This window comes from Cebus imitator, unplaced genomic scaffold, assembly GCF_001604975.1.
Source record: "Cebus imitator isolate Cc_AM_T3 unplaced genomic scaffold, Cebus_imitator-1.0 Scaffold74, whole genome shotgun sequence".
NCBI classification, from domain to species: domain Eukaryota; kingdom Metazoa; phylum Chordata; class Mammalia; order Primates; family Cebidae; genus Cebus; species Cebus imitator.
In genome coordinates this window covers 893,753-916,163 of record NW_016107389.1, presented here as the reverse complement: position 1 = coordinate 916,163, position 22,411 = coordinate 893,753, and the positions used below count along the sequence as shown (strand labels likewise).

General features: G+C 38.3%; 1 protein-coding gene and 1 long non-coding RNA gene across 7 annotated transcripts in view; one reads left to right on the top strand and one right to left on the bottom strand.

Annotated features, from left to right (window-relative positions):
- The window catches only part of LOC108306777 (synuclein alpha interacting protein), a 154,295-nt gene that overhangs the window by 5,899 nt on the left and 125,985 nt on the right, over positions 1-22,411 (top strand). The gene's annotated exons all lie outside the window — the stretch shown is intronic.
- LOC119471791 lies at positions 806-6,027 on the bottom strand. The gene is made up of 3 exons (XR_005200876.1): positions 6,003-6,027; positions 1,794-1,933; positions 806-843 (listed from the first exon to the last, which is right to left on the bottom strand). It is a non-coding gene; the product is annotated as an uncharacterized LOC119471791 (long non-coding RNA).

Below are 22,411 nucleotides of genomic sequence, written 5' to 3'. Positions count from 1 at the left end.
GAAAAAGAATTCAGGATTAACTTTAATTAGACCACTTTGATCACATGCATATTCTTGAACCAGACTCTATGGCCAAAGATTTGGACCATGCCACTTGACTTGGCTTTGATTATGAGCCCAGTCCTGGGGGCTTTTGGAAGGGAAGAGTGGCATGTGTGAAGGCAGGTAGGGAGGAGTGTATGGGAGTGAAAGAGGTACATGGGAGACTGGTCAGCAAAACTCTTCTAAACCTTATAACCTGAGAGCAGGGAAGGGGTGGTTTTGTTGTTGTTGTTGTTGTTGTTTGTTTGTTTTTGAGATGAAGTCTTAATCTGTCGCCCATGCTGGAGTGCAGTGGCACAATCTTGGCTCACTGCAACCACTGCCTCCCAGGTTCAGGCAATTCTCCTGCCTCAGCCTCCTGAGTAGCTGGGAAAAAAAATATTGAGAAGAGATAACAGATGCCGTGTATGCAGAAACAGCAGATAACCTACTAAATACTATTATACCTTTTTTCCTGACAGGCATAGCATCCTCTCACTATAGCCCTAAGTCAGAGACCTGGGAATCATCTTGATCTGACCTTCTCCCTTTCTTCCTCCACCTAATCAGTCACCAAGACCTCCTGCACCACTTCCTTTCATGTTTCACTCTTCCCAAATCACCTCCACAAATGCTGCCTTCAGTCTCCCAGCCTCCAATCCGTCCTCACCATTGCCTGCTTGCTGTTTCTAAAGAATAGATAAAATTGAATTATATAACCCCCTGCTAAGAACCATTCCAAACCTTGTCATAGCCCTGGAGAAAAGTCCAAGCTCCTACCGTGAATTCCAAGATTCTCTGTGAGGTGAGTCTTGTCTCCTCCTGTGGGTGCAAAGGATGGGTAGATGCTGGTATGTTCAGCAAAGCCTTCTTCTAACTGCCCATATTTTCCCCATGCTGGGCTGACACATGTAACCTCAAAATCCTTAAATGCCTCATTGCATGTGCTTTTACATGGGCTGCTGTCTCTGTGGAATATTGTTTCTTCTTTCTCAAACTATGAAGTATTAACCATTTACTTATCTTTCCAAACTCATCTCAAGTGTTGCTTTTTCAAGAAGCCTTTGCTGAACATCCCCTCCCAGCCTTTCCCCACATCATGCTTTATCCTGTACAACCTTGGATATGCATGTGTGGCTCCCTCTGTAGACTAAATGTCTTGAGAGCTGGACTGTGCTTCCTTGCCTTTGCACAGCCTGTGCTCAGTACAGTGCCTTAACCACCATGTATCTCAATCATTTTTAAATAAATGGAAAAAAATGTATGCTGAATCATTCATCTTTCATTTTTTTTAGTTATAATCTTTAGTTCTATTTCCTTTAACTTGATTTTCACATGTGGCTCTTAGGATACTGGACATGAAGACAGGTTCTCTTTGAAGCTGCTGCTCACTTTTTCAACAGTTTTCCCAATGATTTATTTGCTTATTTGTTACTTTGTCACTAAAAACAAACTTGAGGAGGCTGGAAAATATCAGTGGCCCAGAGTAAATCTCTAGTCTAAAATCTATGGGTCAGAGACCAGTTGAGGAATCATTGTTCCCTATCATCAGAGACAATATTTAATAGTTAGTATTTATGAGGCAGTTTGTTTTGAGTATGTACCAGATGCCTTTCTTATTTAGTTCTCACAGCAGCCCTAGGAAGGAGGCATTACTGCTATCATCCTTTTTTTTTTTTAACAGATGAGGAAACGAAGATTTAGAGATTTGAAGCAGCTTGTCTGCCACTAAGCTCCTTCTTCCTGGCAGCTGCCGGGTGCCAGACACTCACCTGGGTTGTTGAGGAGTGAAACAAAGCTTTGATTGGGCTCTTCCCATTCATCTGTTATGACTTTGTTGTTCTTCTTCTAAGATGAAGTAAACATCATCTTGAAAATAAAATATTATCACTGCCTTCTTTGGTCATCAATCCTGTCAAAAAAAAAAAAAAAAAACTATGGAAAAAGATATATTTAAAGAAGTAAGGACTCCAGTACTATAGTTGAAATTAAGACCAATTTCTGACTTATAAATTCCAATTATCTTCTTGAGATACTAATACTACCAGAAAATAAAAGCCTCTTATGGAAGTTGTTCTGCTGCATATAAAATGCAGGCCTCTTGAGGAGGCACAGAAAAGCCTGGTTTTGAGAGTCATTCACAGAGCTATTCCACAGATAAATAATGCTCAGTAGTTCTTAACCTGTTTTCAGTCTGAGAGGCTTAAGAGCATCAGAGGAAAGCTACGGATTCTGTCCTTGTAGAGAAAAGATGTGCACACATACCCCACTTTGTATTTAATTTTAGGGATTTCAAGGATCTATTGAATCTCATCTGTGGATTTCTTGGGACTTCATGGACTCCAGGTTAAAAAGAAAATCTGTTTTAAAAGCTGCTGCAGAAGGACCATAATAGCCATTGTTGAGTGTTTACTGTGTTTGACATGTAACCGTTTATTCAGTGTTTGCCAGATGCCAGCCCTTTTTGAAAGGTACATTATAGCTAAGCCATGCATTGTGAGTCATTTTAAGCTATGGAGGAGAATTACGTTCAGAGAGGGAGCTTAGAGTCTCCCACTGGGCAAGTACTGAGAACAGAATTAAACCCAGAACCCATGTCTGTATCACTGCTACTTCATGCTGCCTCCACACTCATTCATGCAACCAAGTGAGGCATAAGACCTGTGCCTCTGAAATTTGGATCCTCTGTTGATCCTGACTTCCCTTAGCCTTCAGCTTCTCTTGTTGAAAGTAAGTTAAGTGGCTGCTTCTGCCATAAGAGCTTCCTGGAATGTGTCCAGTGCAGGAGCAGTCGAGGGCTGGGAAGGTCTCAGCTCACTCTCCTTCACCTGTGACAGCTTGTTCACAGTAGGACAGATAACGTCACTAGAGTGACAGGACTACTGGTCTGATCATCTCTAGCTAAGTTCCTACCTCTTACTCACTCCTGCGTACAGTTTGCACACTTGGAAACTTTAACAGACACTCAACAGCAAAAATGACTGCAAATTCTCCATGTCACCCCTCTTCCACAGATATTTATTGAGGCCTGCTGTATTCTGGGCCCTGTCCTCCAAGCTGCAGTCACAGCAGTGAGCACACAGATGTGGATCCTGAGCTCATGGCATTTATAGCTAGCTTATATCTTGCCAAGAAGGGGGCTAATAAATAATTTAAATAAAGCATATTAAGTTTTATGAAAAAGGAAATATCAAGGATTTATTCTATTTCAGTTTCTTCATTCTTTTCAGCTTCAAACCCTGGTCACAAAACACTGTGTACTTCTCCAGCCTTTTCTGACCCCAGGATGTTTAGAGCACTTCAGGTTTCTGAAAACTTAGTTGACGATGTCAGGGGGACACACAGGCCAAGCAGTTAATCCCAGTCCCTCTTTTGCAGATGAGAAAGCAGCAGTGACCAAATGACTTAACCTCAGATGGGGTGAAGACAGGGATAACCAGTTGATTTGGTCCCCAGTCGAGCACTGCTCACTATAAACCACAGGCTGCTTCTATTTTATGTGAGATGTTATTGTTGTGGCCTTTATGTTCTGGTCTCTCTTGCTGCAAATGACTCCAGCAGGCGAGCACAACGAAGAAAGCAAATACACTGCCAGTTTCTGCACCCTCTTTGTAGCCCCTGATGGGTCCCCCAGTTGTCTCTCATTCCATAGGCACTTCCCACTGTCACCCACTTGCCCTAAGGCCACCTCCCCAGGTTTTCTCCCTGAAGCATTACCTTGTGACTGCACCAACCTGCACTGGCAGATAGAAATGTAATAGGACCCATGAATGGGAGCTACGCAGGTAATTTCACATTTTCTAGCAGGCACATTTAAAAAAGTAGTAGGGAACAGGTGACATCAATTTTAATAATCTTACCCAATATAGCCAAAATATTAGCATTTCTACATGTAATCCATATAAAAAATCAAACCAGATACCTTATATTCTTTTTTTTCCCATATTACATCTTTGAAATTTGGTGTATGTTTTTTACCTACCTCACTCAGAATGGCCGCATTCCAATGCTCAGTGTCCACAGGTGGCTGGCGACCCCTGCGGTGGATTACAGGCTTGGACTCCAAGGAGACCCTGGGATGCCTAAGACAGACTCAGTGACATCCCCTCAGCCTCCCTCAGCCCTTAGCTCAGGTATTTATTGCTGTTCCAATAGAAGGTTCACAAGGTTGTGTTCTCAAACCTGGGCTCTTGAAGGAAGGGAATTTGTCATCGTTCCATCCCTGGTGTAGAGTGCAGTGTTTGGCAGGCCCACCGTTGGCACTGGGGGCATGATGAATCATTAATGAACAAAGGAGGTATATCTGTAACTCCGGGAGTTGAAGCGCTTGGTATATGGAGGCTCGCCTGTCCAACCCCTGCTCCCTGGCCCTCTTCCCCCATCGCAGGGCTTCCTGTTTCAATCTCCCAGCTTTGCCCAGTGCCACAGAACCACACTGGGGTCACACTGAATAGATAGGAGGCATCTCCAGGCACACATCCAGGCTTCTAACCAAGAATTGTATTGAGACTATAAACATCTTGTTTAGTTTTTGTTTCACCTCTTTAACATCAAATACTAGAAGAACTTATAAGCAGTCTAGTATGTGAAATCATAAGTCTGATTTAACAGCGTGGAAAAAAAAAAAAGAAAATGGGACAGACCAAAAACAAAAGAAAACTCATCCAGTGAACAAGCCTCCTTTTGAGATTGCAAACAAGGCCAGCTGACATACAGAACATTAAATATAAAAGAGAAGGCTAGCTTGCATCAGGGAGCTGTTAGAGTCATCACGATGAACTTTCTGTTTCCAGTGGTTTTAGAGTCATCACTACTCCCTCTGAGAGAAATGGAGATTTATATCCTGAGTCAATTTGCCTTTGCACGTACAGCATTTAAATTTTGCAAGTGGTTCTAACCAACTAATGTGCATGTTAGCTTGTCTGCTTTACCCCCAAAGATAAGTGTCACTTAAAATAATTCATATAACCCAATCTAAGATTGGTGCTTCCATAAAACCACACTAACCACTTATGCAAATAAATTTAAAGTTTGAAAATGGAGGAAAATATGTTTGATCTGTTAAGTCATATAAACATTTTTAAAAGGGATTTTTATCTCAGTAAACAGTACAGTTACCTCAGGCCTACTTAAAGAGTATATTGGAATGGAAAGTTGAATGAAGTCTAACCTCAGTTTACCATTGATTACCAGTTTCAACCTGGAGAGCTCATTGACCTGCTTTGGGTTTTTGTTTCTGAGTGCATACAGTAAAAATAAACCCTGCTGTCACATACTATGTTTTAGGAGGATGAATGAAGTCTAGAAAATGTTTTAAACAATTCCTCAAAAAAGATATTTGGAACAGTTTGAGGGTGAGGTAGTTTGCCAATATTTCTGCAAAGTAAAATCTTAAAAATAACAGCATACATCCTATAGCAGATAACTGATTATTAGCCATGTTTAAGTAACATTAGCCATGTTTAAGATGATCTCGTCTTTAGTAAGACAAGGACAGTTCAAGATAGAGTTTTGCATCTGTTGGCTACAGCTTTGGGAATGCTGCTTTCATTTAGGATTCTTAAAAAAGAATTCGTGCCTCTTTGAAACTAAAATATATTTCTTCAAAGATGATGGCTCTGGTGTACTGCGTTGGTGTAATTGAAAACCTATAAAAAGGCTGAGAGCTACTTTTGAATTGGCTTAGTGAACTTGGACTAGATTTGTCAAAGTGGTGAAAGGTTTAAAAGAATTTTCTTAAATGAGGTCTTCAAGCTGTGTTTTAACCATAGAATTCCAATGAACTCTAAGCCCCGTGAACTCGGGCAACAGCGCCCCTGAGAAGAGAAGTCATATCAAGATGAAAATAAGTGATGCATTTTCATTCCTCACGTTCTGCAGACGTAAGCACATTTAGCCGCTGATAATCATGATTTAGTAGTACCGTTGTGCACTAGAAATACAATTTAAAAGTCTAATCTTTAATTAAGTTGAGTACTCACAGATTAACATGGTTACAGATCTTGGGCACTGGATGTAGTATAGTGTTTACTCCTGTTGCTAGGAAATATAGCAGAGCTATTTGAAAGTTACAGATTGATTTGGTGAGAAGGATGTGAGCCTCTCCCAGTAACAGACTTGTTCATTCCTTTCTCTTATGTAATGTATGTAAATGCATTTTGTGCAGTGGAGGTCCTGTGCATTCAAAGCTTTTGTTGGCAGTGGAAGCACAGGTGTGTGCACCTAAGTCAACATTCAGGGGATATTTGATAAAGCAGTCTTACCTAGAGCTCCTGGACAAAATAAGCATCATGAAGTGTGAGTATTTGAGTTTTTAGTGAAATGAAGTATTCTATTTGTTAGAGTTACCAAGGAAATGAGTTTTCTTTAAAATCTAACTGTCGTGAGGCTAACTGATGGCTTTAAATTCCTGCCATTAGTGGGAAGCTGTCAAATTAATACATAAATTTGATCCAGGTTGATGGTTTTCCAAAATTATTAAAATGTGCATGTAAGAAACCAACTCAGCTTTACTTTTCTTTCTCCCCCACCACCCCCTCCCTGCTTTGGCAAACCTTCTTGCATGACACATCATATAATAGTTATTAAAAATGCAAAGATGATTCTTACACAGCATGAAAGGGAATAGCTACAGGCCAGTTCACTTGTGTTGTCCCTGAAAAAGATGAAAGATTGCTATGTGCTATTTCAGTCAGGACCAGGCATGAAAGTGTGGCCTCCCTGAGCTCAAAAGCAGTACTAGGAAAAAAAAACACAGGGAAAAATTTCTATTTGATCTATTTGAGGCAGGCCCTTGCACAAAGGGACTGGTATTTCAAAGCAGGGTCCTTCCTACGAGAAGGAAAAATAGCAAAATACTTCATTGTCTCATGGGACAAAATCAGGAGTAGGATGACTTGTGCTTATTGTGCAATTATAGCCTACATCCAAGTTTAGAACAACCTGGATGGAATTAGAGATGGGTCCTGCTGCGGACGAGGATCACAACTCTACTCCAGCATGTATGTTCATGCCTCTCAGTCATTAATACACTTTTGCTTGCCCTATGGATGATTATTGATTCATTCCTGTAGAAAGCCAGTTGTTGGTTTTGGTATGAATTGTTTTCTCTGTGTGTACAAATATCTATCACAGTGTCTGGTATGTACTGTACAATCAATATATGTCTTTGGAATAAATGAATCCTTCAACATGACTAACAAGTAAACGTGTTCCTAATATAAGCCTTAAGGCTTATTCCATTGTAGCTAATAGAGGTTAGGGGCTTGTTTCACAAAAGATATTTTACCTGTTGTTTACACTTAGAACATCCATCTGAGGCATGGTGCTGTCAAACAAGTAGGCAAAATGCCATGTGATGAAAGGTTTCACTGCTCAGCCACTAGTAGTAATAGGTGATGGAATTGTAAGATGTTTAAGACCTGCCTTTACAGAACATTTGATTCTAGAAGGGAATTTGGAGCTTTGACAATAATGAGATGGAAAAGTAAGATGAAACTGGCACACAGGTTACAAGTTTCTTAAGGGTATTAATTCTAGTCATTCCCACTATCTCCCAAAACACCCAACAGCACATAAATGACATGGGATCAAGGTGCTGGAAAGGAGGCAGAATAACATAATAACTGGTTGTGAGCATGGACTTGAACCTCAGAGCAAGGCCTGACTCAGCGGCTTATTGTGTGTGATTTGGAACAGCTTATTGAACCCCTCAGTATTTTATATGGTTTCTTCCTTTTTTTTTTTTAAATCAACAAATATCTATCGATTACCTCATTTATTCAATGCAAGTTTGGGGCACTTGGGATAAAATGAGAATAGTGGATATCGGATCCATTCTTTCTCCCCTGCTCTGTGTGATAAGATGGCTGGCCAGCCTTATGGAATCAATCAGCAGACTCCCTTGTTCTCTGGCTTCCTTTTGGGTTTGGCCAATGGGATGGATCAGCAAAAGATTAGCAAACAGGTGGGGAGAGAAAAGTTTGGGTAATTTATTCCCTGGGCTCCCTCCTCACCAGATCACCTCTCCATACTATAAGGCACAGGTGCTGGCAGGCAGCTGTCTCCCTGTGGCTGCCCTCTGGGTCCTGGTTACTGTGCCCTCCCCTAGCCACTTCAAGCTGATAACCGCTTCCTTTTAGTCTTTCTAGCGCACGGTACTACACCATTGCTTGTAGTTTCTCTAAACCTTGGCCACAGCTTTGCAAGTGCCCTTTTTACTAAACAACTCTCAAATTGCATTTGAGCATGTCACCTATTTTCTTTTAGGAGCCCGACTGGCACAGTGATTACCTATCTCAGAGGACACTGTAAGAATGGCATGATTTATCAGGAATTTAGTATAACTATTAGCTCATACCGTGCATTCTATAAAGGATTTTATTGTCATCATTAGCTTTTTTATGTTTACAAAGTATTAAGTTTGCAATATTTTTGCATTGTTTAAATTTTTTTAAGTGAGAAGAAATCTATTACCTTGCAAATGTTAAAAATGGGGAAGAATGAAACAGAAGTCAAGAGCTAAGGTCACACAATGCTTCAGTGGCAGAACTAAAAAGTAAGAGTTTCCTACCTTGTTTCTTTGCACAGGGTACACAGTCATAACATGTCTGGAAGAGAAAGTTGTAACTTCAAAGTTAAATAAATTAAAACATAATCTAATTGGGATAATTGGGTATGCTTAAACTAATAAGCTCTATTTGTGACCACTAAATAATTGGGGTGAAATATTGATGACTCAGCATCTTCAACTTAATTACTGGGGCTGGGGCTAAGCATTTTCTATCTTCTCTGTAGTTTCGAGGCAGATGATCCTTGGGAATGAATTTCTTGGAGTCTCTGGAGGGTAGATCTGTTTATAATCAACACTGAGTAGGAGACCAGCATTCTGATGCTTGTGTAGTAGGCTTTTCTACTCATACACATTTTTCTTACTTCTTAGAGCTCTCATTTTAAGCCACATAAAGTAGGTCACTCTGTAATATTTAGAGCCATCTCACCTATAACTTATAGTACACTCATTAACCTGTTTTTCAAGAACTGAAAACTAGCAAATTCCCTAAAGAAGTAGTGGTCATCTGGAAAAACAAAACATACTACTACAACTTCTTTCCATTTGATAATAAATTTGTCATAGTTATTGAAATTTCAGACCATATGAGCGTATTTTTCATTGTCTTGGAAAAATTATTCAAGTATTCTCTAACAGAAATGCCTGTCTTTTTTTTTTTTTTTTTTTTTTTTTTTTTACAATTAAGCAGAGTCAAGGGAGGAATAGCAATTTGTGAGGCCTTTTGATGTCAGCCTAAGTAAGGATTTATAGATTTTCCCTTCTGTGTAAGGAGCTGTGTAGACAAAAGCAAATATCTTGCTGCCAGAAGAGCTCATGCTTCTAGAAGCTCATGCTTCTAGAAGGAATTATTTTCATTTAAACATTTGGGTCTCTTTCTCTCTTTTTTAAAGCATTTTATTTAAGGCCAGCTCTAGGTAGGAGTCTTGCCTTCTGTCTTTCTTTATAAAGAAAGTGCTTTCATAGATTGGACACTTAACAAATATAAACTTTCTCAACTATTTACTTACTTATTTATTATCTTTGAATTATCCTTTCTGGAGGAGATACTATATCAAAGTACCATAATCATCTCCCAGTTCATCCAAGTGAAACCTCCTTTTGTTCGTTCCGACCTCTACCTCTGTTTATGTTTCATCTCTTTTTATTTTTTGCCTCAAGTGAAATACAGTCCACTTTTTATTGAGAGGAACTAGTGTATTCATAGTCAGTGTTATTCTAAATGATTGTACTGTTTTTACCACAACAGGTGTGTTGACCTGAGTACCAGTAATGTGGTAATAAAGTTCCTAATGGATCATACTGCAAATATCACATTACAACCAAGAACCTTCCTTGGCTGCTTGCCAAACGAAAGTAGGCATGGGTTCTTTAGAGTAATTGATGGTGTTTGCAGAGGGAGGACACTTTATTTCAGGCAGTCATTCTATAAACATGCTTTGGTAATGATATGGTTTGGCTGTGTGTCCCCACCCAAATCTCATGTTGAATTGTAATCCCTACATGTCGAGGAGGGGCCTGGTAGGAGTTGATTGGATCATGGGGTAGTTTCCTCCATGTTGTTCTCATAATAGTGAGGGAGTCTACACAAGATCTGGCGGTTTAAAAGTGGCAGTTGTCCTTGAGCTCTTTCTCTCTACTCCTGCCTTGTGAAGAAGGTGCGTGCTTCCCCTTTGCCTTCCACCATGATTACAAGTTTTCTGAGGCCTCCTCAGCCATGTGGTACTGTGAGTCAATTAAACCTCTTTCCTTTATAAATTACCCAGTCTCAGGTAGTTCTTATAGCAATGTGAAAACAGACTTGTACAGGTACATTTCTTTGTGTGGATGCAGTCTTTTTCCTTCTAGGAAATTTCTATCTGGTGGAGAAGAAACATTTGTGCATCAGTAATAGAGGCATGTGCCTAGTGCTTTAGTGAGAAGGAGGGACAGAACTATGATCTCTATGTGGAATGGGGAGGAAGATGGTCAGATTACCAAAGGTTTCACAGGAAAAGTCTCATTTGATTTAGAGTTAAGGGCCAAGTGGGTATTTACTGGGCTGAAAATTTAGAGAACAGTGTTGGGATTAGACAGAACTCAGGAAATTAAATGTAAGTATTTTGATATGACTTCACAGTAAGATGTATGGCACAGAGTATCAAGAGATAATGTTAAAAAGATATTTGGAGCCAAGTTTTGATCTGTTTCCCACTGCAGTAAAAGAAAGCTTACATATCTTTTTCAATGAATGTGATTAGTAAATAATCCTACATAGATTATGTCACCCATTCTCAAGGTTTATACTATCACCTGTGTTGGTGACTTCCAAATTTGTATTTCTAGTCCTGGGCTAGAGATCCTCTTTGTCTTCTGGCCATCTACATTTTGATGTTTATCAGCTCTTGCAAAGTCTGCACCCTCAAAGTAAATTCATTATCTTTCCTTCAAAATCTTTGCTCTGTCCAAATTTCCTAGTTCGGTGAATGGCCCCAGCTTTCAAGAAATTATCCATAAATACTCCTTCTCTTGAACCCCCTCAATATTTTCCAGTATCTAAATACTAAATTCTTGGCTTACTTGTTAAATTGTTCTGAATATTATTGTCTCCTTTCCATCCCCATTTCTAGTAGTATCTTTTTTTCAGATTGTCATTATTTTCTCTTTCAATTACTACAGCAACCTCTTAACTGAATTCTATACCTTTCTGATTAGTTCTTGCACCATTAACACATTGATCTTTCTGAAATTGATCGCATCAGTGATTTTGCTAGTAAATTTTTAATAACTCCTCACTGGTTTTAGTATTAAATCCTAAAACACTTAGCATGGCATTTAAGCCCTTCTGATTTGAGTGCTGCACACTTGTCCAGCTTCATTGGACCCAATGACCAATCCCTTACCCTTTTCTAGCCTTGTTGAGTAACTTGAAGATTCCTAAAATTTCCAAAGTCTGTTAATCTCTGGGTATTTTCCTGTTCCTGTTCCTAGGCTTCTTACCTTGTCAACTCATTTCTCTTAACCTCTGCCCCTACTCAAGTTGGAGTAAAGTATTTACACAACTGTATGGTATAAATTATTTACTATTCTCTGTCTCCACTAGACTGTAGTCTCCTCAATGCCAGACACCATGTTTCATTCATGTCTGCTACATTTTCTATGCTTAGCTTCATGTCTGCCATATAATTATAGCAAAAATAATAATGTTTACAAAGCACTTATTATATACCAGACAAGTTGCTAATTTTTTTACATACATTATCTCCTTTAAAGGAGAAGAAATAAATCTATGCTTTGGAAAGGTAACGTAGCAAAAAAAGCAACAACAACAAAACACGATTGGGTACAAGATTTATTACAGGGAGTTCAATCAGGATTATTTCAGGCAAACAAATAAGAATTTAAAAGAGGTTAATTATCCGTAATACTCCCTTCTCTTGAACCTCCCATTATCTCCCAATATCTAAACACTCAACAAGCCTTGCCTTATTTGGTTGCTAAATTGTTCTCAACTTTATTGTCTCCTTTCTATCTCTATTTCCAGTAGGGTAGGGGAACCAAAAATCAAGTGGAGAAAATTTATTATAGTAATTCCTAAAGGTATTGAATGGGTAGATAGATTTTAAAAAGGCAGCCCGGCATGTATTTGTTAGAACTCACTGAGGAACTTACTTTAACTTACAAATCTGAATGACTTTGGTGCAAAAAGCTTACTAGGATTAGAGGAGCAGAAACAGCTTATGTGGCCAAAAGCAGATATATCATGAGATCGTAAAATGGCATGGCTTTTAAAAATAGATATTTAAAATTATAAAGGTACATACAAATTATTAAGTTATATTCAAAAGCAATTTTCAAGTAAGTATGGAATTATGTATTTTAAAATTAATCAAAATGGAACTTCAAGTGGAGTCATCATAAGCTTAGGAGTTGTCAGTGGAGACTAATGGTTAAAAGTGTGGACCCTGGGATTAGAGCACCTGATTTGAATTCTAGCTCTGCCATTTACTAGCTATAAGATGAGGGCAAATTACTTAACTTCCAAAATGGAGGACCCTTCTTTGTTTTAAGGATTACATGAAAAAAGAAAAGCATGTACCACTGTAACATCGTGGAATATAGCAAGCACTCCATGAAGTGTGGGCTTGCCTCCATGTACAACTTCGTTTCTTAGCAATAGTGAGAAGGTGAGCAGTTACGGCATTTGTACTTCAACTTATATTTTCACCTGGCTTTCATGTCTTGTAAGTGTGTTATAACAGAAAATTTGCCTAGTTTTATATGAAAAACACAATTTAGCATACCAAAATTTACTTAAAGGAACTTTCTGTTGTTAGAATATAGTCTAAGCGCCTTTGGTTTCCCCACATAATTCATGGAAAAATTTGCTGAAATGAACAGATGTTAGTAAACCATCATCTAATTCATCAGACCCTAGCATTTTTGGCACTAGGGACTGGTCACATGGAAGACAATTTTTTCATAGATGGGGGAGGGGATAGTTTTGGATGATTGAAATGCATTACATTTATTGTGTACTTAATTTCTATTATTATTACATTGTAATATATAATTAAATAATTATACAAGTCATTATAAAGTAGAGTCAGTGGAAGCCCTGAGCTTGTTTTCCTGCAAGTAGATGATCCCATCAGTGGTGGGTGGGGAGGGTGGTGATGGGAGACAGTGACAGATCATCAGGCATTAGATTCTCATAAGGAGCGCACAACCTAGATCCCTTGCATATGCAGTTCACAATAATGTTCATGCTCCTAAGAGAACCTAATGCCACTGCTGATCTGACAGGAGGAGGAGCTCAGGCAGTTAATACCAGCAGTGGGGAACAGCTGTAAACACAGGGAAAGCTTTGCTTGCTCACTGCTGCTCACCTTCTGCTGTGCAGCCTGGTTCCTAACAGGACATGGACTGGTATCATGGCCTAGGGATTAGGGACCCCTGATTTAATGCACACAATTTATTACAATATTGTCCCTAGTTAATTCCTGTGTAATGTGAAATCTCAAGTTCATTGGCTTTAAATTTTCATTAAGCAATCCCTTTACTATTCACTATTTTAGCTACTTAGTCAACTACCTTAACAGGAAGACTCCTTAAAATACACTATTTCCCAGAAGTTCAGAAGATATAATTCGTCTCTACATATTTTCAAGGTACAAGTATTATGTCCTTATGGAGAATTACTTAGAGATGAAAAAAAATTCATTGATTTAATGACCATCCTAGTTTTTTCAGGCCACTATACCAAAATACCATAAACCGAGTAGCTTATAAATAACAGAAAGTTATTTCTTAACAGTTGTTTGAGGCTGGGAAGTTCAAGATCAAGGCACCAGCAGATCTGATGTCAGGTGAGGTCCCACTTCCCGATTCATAGCTGCTGCCTTCTTCTGTGTCCTCACGTGGTAGAAAGGGCAAGTCAGACTCAGCACATTTAATGTCTCCTCTTAATCCCATATCATTCTCTGTAACTCGACTTTGCATTATTTTTCCATCATAGCACTTACCCTAACTTAACATATCACGTTTATTTGTTTGCCTGTTGTCTATCTCACCTACCAAAATATTAGATGATATATGCAAGACTTTCTTTTTATTTACTGCTACATACATCAGACCTAGCACAGTGCCTGGCCCATAGCAGAAATTCAGTAAGTATTTGTTGGATCAGTAAGTGTACAGATACAAGCCCGCACTTAGTAGACAATCCTAAATAGGGAGTGCTGCCACATGAATGTGTTTTTGTAAACAGTGTTGGCTGATTAGATTGTGAGACTTGTTGACTGAAAACACATAACAAAACTTGGAAGATGCAAAGATGCATCAATAGAAAAATTTAAAATCATTCACCAACTCTGGACAATGATATAACATTTTTGTGTGTTTTCTTTCTTTAGATATTTGATATCATATGATGTGTCATCCTGGATATATTATTTTGTATGTTGCATTTTCTCACTTAACAGTCAACCATCAGCATCTTCTTATATTTTTACAAAAATTTTTATAAAGACTTCTATTTATACATGGTGGAGTAAAGGTATATTTCTCTTTGTCTCACTAAATAACAGAAATGAGTTGGGGGTAGGGAGAAGAAAATCCACCTATAATGAAACAAGTCACTGGCAGCAACCCCAGAGCATACCTTGAAGCAAACCTGCGAAATCTGTAATGTTTGGATACAGGTGGAGGAAGGCATAAGCTTATACTTATTTCCTTGGACCTAGAGCAAAACATAATTTCCCTTGAATTAAGTGTACTTCCATGAAAGACATCTCTAATGTTCTCTGAATTTTATGACAAGACCCAGAGCTGTAGCTAAGCTGTGGGAGAAGTTGATAGTGACTCTGCCAACGTCCAACTATCACCACTGAAAGGCAGGCAGTGGTACTCAAAGAAAAACCATTCTTTTGCTATTTTAATTTTCCTTTCCCTAGCCTGCTGGCTGAGGGAGCCTGGTGAAAGGGAAGTGGGGAAAGGAGGGAGAGCAGGCAGCAATTGTGCTTAAGGGTTTTGCTGTGAGGCACATTAGAACAAGCAATGGGAGAAGCAGGGGGCAGAAAAGAAAGGCTTTCTGAAAGAGCTGGCCAGGCTTTAAGGAAAATGCATTACTTATTTCAGACTCTGAGAACACACTAAGACGCTAAATAGTATTTGGTGAACTGAAAGGGTAAATACTTTCTTCCAAACCTATTTGATTGAGAGACATGGCCGCTACAGAGAAAATAACCCATTATAATTAGAAATAAGAATGAAATAGCAGAGCTTGTACAAACTTTGTGTAGTTTACAGAAATGGAAGCCATAAATCAAAGATTAAGCAACATGGCACAAAAGGGCATGTGTTTCTGTAATTGTGAAATGAGCTTCCCAGCAAAAGGTGAAGCTGAGCTTTTCAAATTGCTGGAATGTCACTGCTTATTTATGAGCAAAGATAAAACTCATTTTTAGATAAATGACTAAATTGAAATACTATAATGCATACCGTTCAAGTGCTGTTATGGTTAAAAAATGTGACTATAAAAATGTCACATTATTACGGAACCTATTTGTTGGTTAGGTATTTTCCGAGTGCTACTCCTCAGTTTATTGACTCCCGCTAGGTTTTACTACTGCCTGCCTTGCATAGCCAATGCACAGTAGCTATTGTAAAAGCAAGATCTAGTCCTTTGTACCTCACACAGCTCTGAAGAATCTCAGGAACTCTTTATACCAGAGCTGATATTGTGACTGATGCCATTAGATGGAATAAGAATGGAGGTACTTTGCTGGCAGAGACCATGTCTCATTTACAAAACAGCAGTGGTCTCTTTAAAATTCAAGTTCATATTTAATTTGAAACTACATCTTATATTCTGATTGTTCTACCATTTCCCTTGAGCACTTAAACAATCATGGTATCTCTCTACCACATTAAGTCAAGACAGAGCTCACTATATGACCTATTAAACAACCAGCACCAGGCTGCATAACAGCAATAGTCCTGAGTGGGGGCATGTGTTGTGTGCCTTAAAGAATACTAATTGCAATCGACTATCCATGCTAGTAAATTACATTTTACATGTTAACATGATTAGACCACAGTGGACTGAAATGCTTGCAGATGGATGACAATAAGAAGCTAGAAATTTGTGGGGAAATGGAATATATACTGTGGTAAAGATGGGGGAGATGGATGCTACAAGAAAGAAGAGATCAGCATGGAAGACTGAGCTTTGTGAAGAGGAAAGAAGTGTATCAAGAGGATGAGTCAAGCAACAACATGAGAGGATGGTACAACGGGCTTCAGTTCTCCTAGGAGGTTATACGAAGAGGAATTCAAAGAAATGAAAATGGAATGGCAAACTAATAATAACTGGCACTTACATAGGCATATACCAGGTGCAGCACTGTTTTAAATGCTTTCTTTATGTTAATTAATGTAAACAATAGCCCTGTGAGTTCAGAATGATTTCACATCTCTCTCATACAAATGAAAATAAAATGAAGCGTAGTTTTCAAGTGACATTCCCAAGTAACACAGTCAGCAAGAAGCCCAGCTGAGATTTGAACCTTGGGAACCTCAGATTCAAGTTCATACGTGGAGGCTTATACCGTATCGCTTCTCTCATATATGAGTGACAATAAAATAGATGGTTTTTAAGAGCTTAACTTTTCATTATAGAAAAAATGAGCTGGCAGTCCAGCTGATCTATGTTTAAGGTCAACTCTTGACTAATACTTGAGAGAGTTACAGCAGAGAGATGATACGCTGTGTGACAAGTACAGGTTCTTGTCAGTGGACATCAGGTGGTAACATTAAGGGAGGGAGAACAGGGTGGATTACAGAAAACATTTTGACACCAAAGCCTTGGCTGGGAACTGTGGATTTATATCCACAGGAGAAAAATGATTTCTTTTAAAAGTCCATTCTGCAATTGAAAAATGTCTTATTAGAAAATGGGTTAATTTTTTGCAACTTCGCAATAGATCTAAACTAAATAGAATGTAAAGTATTTCATTGTCGCCTTTATACATAAAAATAAACCACTGATTTTGGATAAGTGTCCACTAAGTTGTGTATTATTCCTTCAAACTAGGCCTCTTGGGCAAAAGTTATATTGACCCTATAGGTATGGATTTGGTGACCTCAGTTTTCAGGAAATGTTATTAAATTGCCAAAGATATTACTAAATCTGTAGGTTTGGCCAGAAGATATTCTAAAATGCAAGTGACAAATCACCTTTACTTTCAATAACTAACACAGTTGAAAAGGGTAGAAGGAAGGCTTATAGGCAACTTAAATACACATTTTTACGGATTTTTTCACTCTTTTTTCTTGATGGCTAAAATATTGTATAACCTTATTTTAAAGAAAAAATCCAACATTTTAGCATTTATCTTTGGTGGAAATTGTTGTTAGAAGGAAAAACAGTTATATAGAGAAGTTTGAGATTAACAACTGCCAAGGACTCAAAAGATAGGCTTTGTGTGTGTGAGATATATCTAAGGATCTGTCTTGACATAAAATAACTGTTCAATTCTGTTAACCACTTGATTCACAAATAAGTCAAAATAATCATTGGGCTAAATTAAACTGCTTTTATTTTTCTTAATCAAAAGTATCTATTTGTAGTTATAGAACAAACAGATACACCAGCTCTTGTGAAAAGTAAAAGGTGTTCCAGTTATGATGGTAAAGATAGCCTGACTCCCATAACTTCTAAAGCACACCAAAGTTTGGCAGAGGGTTTCTCTGCACTTTAACTGTTGTACATCAGGTTCTCCAGGAAACAGAATCTGTGTAGGAAGTTTATTAGGGATTGCTGTTGGATTAGACACCTGTGGAAGAAAGGAGTCAGAGAGGGCAGTCGAAGAATTTGGGCCCCGACGTATTCTCACTTAAAGACCCAACCAACTCATGGAGAGCTCAGAAGCTAGGAGGGTTCTTTGGCATTGTACTGAGTTGGAGCAAGGACACCTGGTGTGAATAACTCCATGCCATCCAGTTATTGAATAAAGTCTGCCTCAGGAAGGAGGCTATTTCTAGCCCAGGCAATTCCTATAGAAAGCTGAAAGCTGAGGGCTGTCAGGCAACATCTTTTCCAGCAGCTGGGAGAATATGTCCTTAAGTCCTGAAAAAGAATCTGGGTGATTCATGACAATGACCTTTCTAGTAGCTGACTGAGATATTTTGAAATTTTAAGACAGAAAAGGAAACAAGAATATCTACATTTTATTATTAAGATATATAGCATTATCACAGAGGGAGGCCTTCTTCTACAGATAAAATAAGACCAAAAGAAATCATTTAAATAAGCCTATTTTGCATAGAAGTAATATATTTAGCTAATACTGGTTATCAAGAGAATGTGTATATGTGTGTAATAGATACACAAAATGAGCCACCTTTAGTCTTATGCACTGTATTAGGACCGTAACATATTTCTGTCATTCAATGTTTACAACTCTCTTGTATGGAAGGTACTATTGTCCAATTCTGCTGATAAATAGAATCAAAGGGGCTAAGGAATTGTCCGAGATCTTACAGTTAGTTACTGGTATAGTCATGACTCTAGGCTACATTTGCCCGTATTAAAACTCTTCTTCTTGGTCCTGTCCTTCATTGTTCTAGTTCTTGGCCCTTAGAGGTTTTCTATTTCAATAGATAAATTTTTGTCCTCCCAGACCTCAGAAATGTGTCCTTTAAGCTAAGTGTTTATCTCCTTTGGCTCCTGTCACGGCCTTGGCTGGTAAAAAGGCAAGGTGTTTTTCTTTTGTTGTTGTTGTTGTTTCTGAGACAGGGTCTTGCTCTGTCACCCAGACTGGAGTGCCATGGTGCAGTTATGGCTCTCTACAGCCTCAACCCTCTGGGCTCCAGTGATCCTTCCACCTCAGCCTCCCAAGCAACTGCAACCCCAGGTGTATGCCACAACACCCAGCTAATTTTTTGTATTTTTGTAGAGACTGAGTTTCACCCTGTTGGCCAGGCTGGTCTCAAACTCCTAGGCCAAGCCATCTGCCCATCTCAGCCTCCCAAAATGCTGGGATTTCAGGTATAAGGTACCGCACTAGCCAAGGCAAGTATGTTTATCTACACTTTAGCAGGAATGTAGTGGTGATGACAGTGGCCTAGCATCTTATGAAAACAGGACTGAGATATTTTGAAATTTTAAGACAGATAAAGAAATAATCAAGAATAATATCTACATTTTTTTACTAAGACTTAATTTATATAGTGTTATCACAGAGAAAGGCCTTCTGCAGACAAAATGAGACCAAAATAAATTATTTAAATAAGCCTATTTTGCATAGGATTAATATATTTAGCTAATACTAATTATCAAGAGAATATATGTGTGTGTGTGATTCCAGGATGGCTTCTGCTCTGTACTTCTGCCCCCATTTAGTAGGTGAATTAATAGGTAAAATAAATGCAAAATGTGGCAGGAGTCAGAGGTAAACTTGGGTCTACTGATTCCAAATCCCATATTTGATTTCCCCTCCAATGGGATTAACACAGGAAAAGGAAAAATATGGATATATTATAGGTATACTGCATGTATATTGTGGATGCAGAACAATATCAACTGTTCAGTGACCTACATAATAATTTTTTGTGATGAGAAGATTGTGGAACCAGTAGAAAGAAATCATTTGAATGGCCATTAGGAAAAATGTTAGCATATACACTTTTGAGAATGTGACTTAAATTTTGAAATGATTTTAAACTTCCTTTAAATTAGAATAACTTCCTAAGGGCTTCTTGATTAGAAGGCCTGAATAATGTGTCTTTTTTACTGAGAGAAATGACTGCCTGATTTCCCACAGTCGAATCACATGACAAGTGATGTAGCTTTATTGCTCTGAGACAGTGTGTTTCCTGTTTTTTCTTTTGTTTGTTTGTTTGTTTTTGAGGTGGAGTCTCACTCTGTTGCCCAGGCTGGAGTGCAGTGGCACAATCTCGCAATCTCTGCTCACTGCAACCTCTGCCTCCTGGGTTCAAGTGATTGCCCTGCCTGAGCCTCCCAAGTAGCCGGGACTATAGGCATGCTGCCACCACACACAGCTAATTTTTGCATTTTTAGTAGGGATGGGGTTTCACCATGTTGGCCAGGTTGGTCTCGAACTCCTGACCTCAGGTGATCTGCCCCCCTCGGCCTTCCAAAGTGCTAAGATTACCAGCGTGAGCCCCTGTGCCCGGCCTCCTCTGGTTTACCAGCGTGAGCCCCCGTGCCCGGCCTCCTCTGGTTTATTTTTGATAGCACAACTGAAGTAGAAGAGGTTCTCTTGTTACCTGGTTTATTTTAATAGGGTACTGCTTATGTCAGAAAATTCAAGAGGACTTTAAGACATTTGTCAGATATTTATGTAATATTTCATCTTCCATAACATACTAAGGAATAAGGAGAGTCATTTTAATATTTTCAGTCACATATATTCTTTGATATAATGAAGTAAATGACAATCTCAGTCTGAAGTATTTTAAGTCTTTTCTCAAGCAACTATTACTTTATTCATTCCTTTGTTTCTGCTCAAATCTTAATTTCATGGAAGATTTCACAAACAGTTAAATAGAATAGATACTTCTGCATGATTAATACAGTGTCCCCTATAACTTGTATAACTCCAAATTATAAATTATTTGGCATTTTAGTATTAAAAATAGATGATATATTTGCCTTTTGAAATACAGAAAGAGGGATATAGATATATGCAGATAAAGAGATTTTAATACATCGTGAACATTTACTTATGCATGTGTGTTCATTAACAACCACATGTCAGTCAGCTTAAAAATTCATGCTCACAATTTAGCAGCATTAATCTAAAGGTCGACAAATTGGATTATCACTGCTAGTGCTACAGTAAAAACCAACTCATAATTTATTACTTTTTTATTGTCCTGGATATTAAAATGGTCACAAAACTACAATTACACCATTTCATATGCACACATATATAAAGTTATGGTGATACTGACCATTTATAAAGGTTTGTGAATGAGATCCAAATTAAAGGATGCCTTGGAGTTCTCTTTTATTGACTATATGAAATCAGAAATTAAATATGATTATAATAGCTAGAGAATTCACATATAATGTACAGTGATTATTAAACTTTCAAGTTTCATTGTTGCTTTATATCCCCATAGTATTTGGAAGAAGTTTTGTGTTATTCATGTCTGTTTGCTCAAATCTTTAAGACAATGCTCATTTCTTAACATTCTTTGTGGTCTAAACATAAGAGTTTATAGCAAGATTCACATGTACCCCTGCTTCTAGGCCAGGGATTCCAAAGTTACATGTACAGAAACAGGAAGGTCCTTGTGTACCAAGAGGGGCACTTGAGTATTATACAGTGGGAGTAGTAGGTATTGGCAGATTGAATGGTGTAGGCCTGTAGAAGGCTGAGTTTGTGATCATTTGGGAATGTAATGCCAGTTTCTCCACATCTTCTGACTTTCAAGATAAGATAAAAATATGGATGTTTTGGTGAAATTTTCTGATTTTTAGAACACTGAGTGGGCCAGGTAAACCCCTTATGTAGGCTGCCTGTAGCCTGCAGACATGCAGCAGTGTTCACATTCCCATCTAAGTCAAAGAGAGACTGAAGTCTTGATTGTCTTCCATTTTACACACATGGAATGCCAATCAATTTTGAGTAGGAAACTAATCATCCTAATGGAATCTTCAAAATAGAATCAAAACCAACTTTGGATACATTTAAGTTTTCTTCTACTAGTGTCAAAAATATAGTAACCCTCCAGTTTTTTAGTTTAAGCCAACGTATGTGTACTTTTTAGCCAGAGGGGCGGGGGCAGTTGGAATTCTATTTCATTTGGCATATTGTCTTTTTTTATTGATTGGTGTAAAATTGGACACCACATTTCCTCATTCCCATTTATCTATCTCAGTATGAGATTTCCTGTCTTGTTTCAAACCTTTGTGGTCAGTTTTTATCTGATCATTTGTCTGTCTGATATCCTTGATAGGTTTTTATAACATTTTTAACAGAAAATGTAAGTGCTATTTATGGAATGTAAGCTAGTCAGCTAGGAAAGGTCTCTTGTGATTTCTCAAGTTGTTTTCATGTTTAACTGATACTGGCTCCTAGAACAGAAGTCTGGGAACTAACATGGAATGTTAAATGACTGAATACAAGTTTCCTTCCTTTCCAAGTGTGTCTTCAGGGGCACAGAGAAAAGATGAATGGGAATGGAAAATAGAGGAGTGTAGCTGAGCAGGGGGTTAATTATATTAATTTCAGACTCAACTCAGCTTGAAGACAATATAGTCTATAAAAAATGGAATTGCAGCAAGAAGCCAAACTCCTATTACCTTTT